Source organism: Halichoerus grypus, chromosome 7 (genome assembly GCF_964656455.1).
Source record: "Halichoerus grypus chromosome 7, mHalGry1.hap1.1, whole genome shotgun sequence".
Classification (NCBI taxonomy): Eukaryota; Metazoa; Chordata; class Mammalia; order Carnivora; family Phocidae; genus Halichoerus; species Halichoerus grypus.
In genome coordinates this window covers 50738899-50744873 of record NC_135718.1, presented here as the reverse complement: position 1 = coordinate 50744873, position 5975 = coordinate 50738899, and the positions used below count along the sequence as shown (strand labels likewise).

The 5975-nt window shown below is 51.6% G+C and overlaps 1 long non-coding RNA gene across 1 annotated transcript; it reads left to right on the top strand.

Annotated features, from left to right (window-relative positions):
* Window positions 1-3617: 3617 nt before the first annotated feature.
* LOC118537639 (uncharacterized) lies at window positions 3618-4055 on the top strand. The gene is made up of 2 exons (XR_004918222.2): window positions 3618-3763; window positions 3904-4055. It is a non-coding gene; the product is annotated as an uncharacterized LOC118537639 (long non-coding RNA).
* The last annotated feature ends 1920 nt before the right edge of the window (window positions 4056-5975 follow it).

Genomic DNA, 5975 nt, shown 5'->3' with positions numbered 1-5975 from the left:
ATCACCTTTTTTTATGTTACAGTTTTTCCTGGCTCTTTTTTTTTTTTTAAGTAGCCACATCACACAAGATTGGCTTACCTTAAGCTTACAGTCAGCTGAACACCTCCAGTCATTTTTCACTTCAACTGCTGCTGCCCCTGATCTCTCCCATGCCACCTTTCATCCAGGAGTCTTCTCATCAGACCAGGATTAGAATGAGGATGGATATCCAGGGGTCCATGTTTGGCCCCACAGGACTTTTGAGCTCAACGGGGGTCTGAAGAGTGAGACCTGCGACATGTCTCAGGTGGACCACGGGTCAGCCTGAGTTCTGGCTTCCTTCCTTCCAGCCAAACAGGTTGATTGAGAGGCTGGGAGGACCACCACTTACCACTCACCGTGCCTGTCCCCTTCTTGCTTGGGGTTGGGGGGGACAAACCACAGGGATAGGGAAGTACCAGGAAGTACTTCCTGACAGGCTGAGAAGTACGTCACTTGGGCCTGGCCTGGGAACAGACTTACTCCCTGGCATGAAGGATGAGGTCACGGGGAAGACTGTAGAGGAGGAGAGGATCAGAAAAGGCTCACTGCAGCCCTCCTTCGTATGGGCCTCAGCAGATTCTTAGTCATGTACATATATGTAAAAAAAGAATAGAAGTCTGTATTGATTTTAGGTGAATCCTCCTAAATTGACATGTCCCCTGAACACCAGTATGAGGACTCTCCGGGAACAAAACTAAAACTAGTTTCAGTAAGAAAGGGAATGTATTGGCTCACCTGCTGTGAAGGCCAAGGGTCGAGTGGGGTTCAGGCTTGACTGGATCCAGGGACCTGAAGAAGTCATCAGACTTGTCATCAGGGGACTCCACTGCTCTGGTTGGCATCATTCGCTTCTACCGTAAGTTGATTTTTCAGGTAGCAGTAGCCAAGGCACTAAGAACTTTGGGGTTCTAGCCTTATGATTCTCAGTCTAAAAGGAACGGACACTATCTCTCTTTCGGAATCAGTATATAGAATCCCAGGGAAGGACTCTGATTGCCCTGACATAGGTCACATGCCTCTCCTGGGCCAATCTTTGCACGCAGAAAGAAATGATAGAAGGATTGGCCAGGTCTGGGTCATATATCTTCTCTAGTGGCCCACTACCTCACAGGCATCCTAGGGCAGGAAGCAGTATAACAAGCCCTGAGAGGACAGGAATGAGCAAGTCAGGAATTGAAGCCTGGCTGTCTTCTGTCTGGTATTTCGTTATCTGCTTCTTTTTGCCCACTTCCTCATTCTCCTGTTTTCCTTTGAAGATCAGCTTTTTTTTTTTTTTTTTCCTTTCTCCTCAGCATCTACCATGGCTCAAAATGGCTGCCTCAACCTCAAACATTAGTGACTTTTAGGTGCCTAACACCACCTGTGGCTGAGTTCGAATTTTCAAGGAAGAGAGAATCTGGTTGGTTACAGGGATAGATGTTCACTACTGGACCATTCTGCTGTGGTGAACTTGCAGTATGAACATGGCCTCTGAGGTCTTCCCCTTGAGCAGGCCTGGTAGGAGCAGTTCCTTAGAGAAGGGGGCTGTGGGTGGGGAAGGCATTTTAGAACAAGATGCTGTGCTAGTCTCAGGTAACCCAGGGAGGGGCAGAGCATGGCACCCTCCCTGCCCTCCAGTAGCTTCAAGTATAGCCAGCCAGGCAAGATGCTCATTTGGGCCAAGGGTCATAGGCCCTTGGAGAAGGGCAAGGTCATTGTGGGCCAGGACAAGCAGAACAAACTTGTCCTAGAGGTGGTGAGAACAGAGCTGGCCTTGCCAGGTGGGCCGAAAGCAAAGGATAAGATACTCTAGAGCATGGAGTAGATGTTCTCCTCACACCTGAGCTGGCTCACCTAAACCAATACTCAAATGCATCTGAAGTGTCACGATTGAGCTTTTCCTCACGGCACAGGCTCTACAAAGGAGGCTTCTACGTGCCTCTCTATCTCCTCCACCAGGTTCCTGACAAACTCCTTATAACACCCTTGTCCCAGGATGCCCAGGAAGTGACTCTCCCCCTCTTCCACTCCCCATCTCTGCACATGTGTATGGAGGTTACAGGGAGTTTTTCATGACTTTTTGGAAAGTCAAGGAATGTCTCTCCCCAAAAGCCAAGGCAGGCAGGAAGGAAGGTCCAAGAATAAAAGGAGGAAAATACTGTTTGCATCTGGTGAAGGTAAAGAGCTCTGAGGTGGGGGCTTCTACTCCCTTGCTGTGGATGAAGAAAGAGAGGTCCAGGGCAATCTGGCCTTGCTCAAGTTCTCCTGGTGGGACTAGAACCCTGGCTTCTCACTGCCCCTGGTCCAGGGCTCTTTCCATGAGCCCTTGCTGGCTAGTAGGGTGTGGGCCTGGCAGGGATAATCTGGGGGTTGGGGAGACCATGGGGAAATGCCTCACTTTCACAAGGTGGGAGTAGAGGCTCAGCCCAGGAAAGTGTGGCCAAAACCAAGTTCTCTTGGCAGCCCTGTGGGATCCAGAAAGTAGCTAAGAGGTCACCAGCGGCTCCTAGGGGAACTGGGCCAAAGTCCCTCCAATAGGCTTTATCTGGGCAGATTCCATTTCCTGTTGGAGGAAAAGGAAGACATCTTTGTGTTTCTCTGCTGTTTTCCCCTTTCCGGCAGATCAGAAACCAGATCGCGTCAGATAAATCCAGTTGAGAAGAAAGAGGCCATGGCTGGCTGGGAAGAGAAGGGTCCCCTGCCAAAGTCAGGCAGGAAGACTCCCAGAGAGACCCTTCCCCTGCAGAGGAGGGAGAAGGGATTCATTTGGTCTCGCTTTAGACTTGTAATAATATTTCCAAATGAGGTTTTACCTACAGTGACTGTATTATTCTTTTGCCTCTGGTTAAGAGCGACAGAATGTTAACCGTGAACTTAAAGACTTCACACTTCTTCATTGTTTCAGCAAGGGCGGCCTAACAAAATGGAAGTGGCCCAAACCTCACTTTGACCTCCACGAGGCTCCTCCGAAGGCAGTCTTCGAGAGCAGGGGGCGGCGAGGAGGAGGCAGAGGAGGTGGGGAAGGGAGAGCGCGAGAGGGAGGGGAGAGGAGCCGGGAGAAGCGGAGAGGAGGGGTGCGGGGAGTCGGGAGGGAAAGAAAGAGGAAAAGCGGAGGGAGGCCGAGGAGGGAGCCCGGCGAGAGCGCGCGAGGGGAGAGGGCAAGGTGACCGCGGGTATCAGTGAGGGGCCAGTTGTCAGGGTTCTATCTGCGCCGTGATTGATGGGAGCCTGGGTTTTTCTGTCAGCCTGTCACGGCGCAGGAATGTTTAATGTTCTCATTATTGGTTACGCTGTTGTGTATATTTCTCTGTCAGCACCGCGGACCCAGCTGAACTGGCAGAGCACTTCAAAGGCCTGCGGGTCATTCATCATCCCCATGACGCTCCGGCAAATGCTCAGCTTCAGCTCTGCGCCAGGGATTTGTTATGACTTGCGAGCCGGCTGACAGACAGGACGCTGGCGGCCGCGGGAGGGGGACGCGCGGGAGGGAGGCTTGCAGCCCTTTTGTCACTCTGGGCGAGCGGCAGCGCCCAGTGCCCGGACTCGGGGGGGGGGGGGGGGCGTGTCTCGGGGGCGGGGGAAGCAGAAGGTGCGGCCCGGCCGGGGGTGACCCGCGGGGGGCCGGGGGGCGCGCGAGGGGGCCGGGTTCCCCCCCCCCCCGAGGCTTTCCCCTTAGGCCCAGCCGGCGCCCTCGCCCTCCTATCCCACCCTCCTCCTCTCGGCCGGCGGTGGCGTCTCTGAAAGTTGTGCTGAAAACCCAGAGGTTGGGGAAAAAAGCGAAACTTGCAACCGGCCCGGCCCGGGGAGGGGAGGGGCGGGCCGGGCCGGGGTTGGGGGTGGGGGTTGGGGGGGTGGGGGGGGGAGGAGAGCAGCAGAATATCGGAGCTTTGTTTCCTTTCCCAGGCCGTGACATGATTAATCGTTTTCTTCTGATCTAATTTTGGAACATGAAAAACAGCACATTTGTCTTGAAGAAAAATGATGTGCCGAACTGCGCAGATGGAAATTTCGAGCAATGAGAAAGATTAAAGTGAAACCCCACTCCTTAGACCTAATCATGAGTTGTAGATTATTCTGTCGGCCCAGCCAGATGGTAGCTCTGATTCCACAGCCCCTTCTTATATTAATGAATACTAGACTGTTATATTTGACTTAGGTAAGTGAAATGTCTATCAGAGCTAATGGACTGCCAGCCAGCATAACACATGTTGTACCGCTAAGGGTCCTTGCTGCATTTTTCATGTTTTATACTAATGTAGAACATTTTGTTTCCTACTGTTTTTCATCATTGTCACTGTTTGCTAAATATTTTCACATGGAAGGGTGGGAGGGAGACAAAGTCATGAGGAAAAAGAACCCCCCTCCAAACTTGTGTCCAAAGCTAATTTCCTCCCGTTGGGCTTGGCTATAACTCTACAAGTAAAACAGTCACCCCAAGCAATGTGTACAGGAACTCAATAGCAACGTGATTAAGTTCCTAGTCAACAAGACTACACTGGACTGTATGTTAACAAACCTAATTATAGCCCCGTGGTGATAAATTGGGCCAGGGCCCTTGCTGCACATCTCTGAGGTCCTGTCTAGAAGAGCAGCTTGACCCTCTTGTCCCAGGGGAGAGAACTGTCCTGGAGAGGAGTCCCACGCTCGGCTTGGAGGAGGGGCCCTACTGACCCGGTGGTCGTTTGCCTGCGGAGGGTGGGCGCAAGCCCAGAAACGCCGAGCACAAGGCCGGAGGTATGAGCCCCCAGGCATGAGGCTCTCCTGGAGGAGGCGGGAAGGGCGATGGCGTCAGAGCTGTTGGCACCATCTGTGTTGTGAGCAGTATCAGGATGCTTGAGAGTGTGCTCTTCCCAGTTCACTGGTTCCATGCAGGCCTCTGGACCTGGTGGCTCACTTTCTCTGGGCTCCTTCTTCCACATATCTTGTCTGTGCACTGGTGAGGCCCCAAAGAGCTTGTTGTTCAAGAGGAAATCCTGAGCTAGTTGTTTGTGAAGGACCCAAGCCTGGCTGGGACTAGTGTCCTGGAGAAAATGAGTCCTGGAGATGGAATCTGAAAGCTGTTTGGGCAGATAAGATGGAGGCGGTTGAAGGATATCTTCAAAGGGTAGTGTCTTTTTTTTTTTTTTTTTTAAGATTTTATTTATTTATTTGACAGAGAGAGAGAGAGAGAGAGCACAAGCAGGTAGAGTGGCAGGCAGGGGAAGAGGGAGAAGCAGGTTCCCCTCTGAGCAAGGAGCCCAATGCAGGGCTCGATCCCAGGACACTGGGATCATGACCTGAGCTGAAGGCAGCTGCTTAACTAACTGAGCCACCCAGGCGCCGCCAAAGGGTAGTGTCTTGAGAAAAAAAATGGAAAGAAATACATAGGAGAGCCCTATACAAGACAACATGAGAGAGAGAGAGGGAGGGAGGGAGGAAGGCAGAGAGAGAGAGAGAGAGAAAGGAAGAGAAGAATGCAGAGAAAGAGAAAGAGATCAAGACAAGGAGGTGTAAATACCAACAGAGCAGATAGCCCATGAATTCAAACTCTTCTTCCTCCAGCCAAAATGAACTCCCTAAAAAGCGAATTTTACCCCTGTTTAAAATTCTTTCTTGGCTGTGATTCCTGCAGGAGTCGGTTCAAATGACTTGGCTGTGAATAGATGACCCTTTTCCAGCTATTCCCAGCTTACCTCTCTGGCCTCATCTCTCACTTGTCCTTCACTATGAACCCTGCAGTTCTGCCACATGAGTCTTCTCGGGGTTCTGAAGAATTCTAGGCTCTTTCACAACAATGTACTTTTGTCTGTGTTTGTCTGTCCCACTCCCTTCCATTCTTTCTCTGGCAAACTCCTACTCATCCTTCAAGACCCAGCTCCCATGTGTCCTCCTCTGCCCCACTTTCCTCACATTCCTCAGGGCATTATTTCATACTCTGGGCTCCCATCAATTTTTGTCCACATCCCGGTGGAAATATGGGCTGGGTTGCCTTAAAA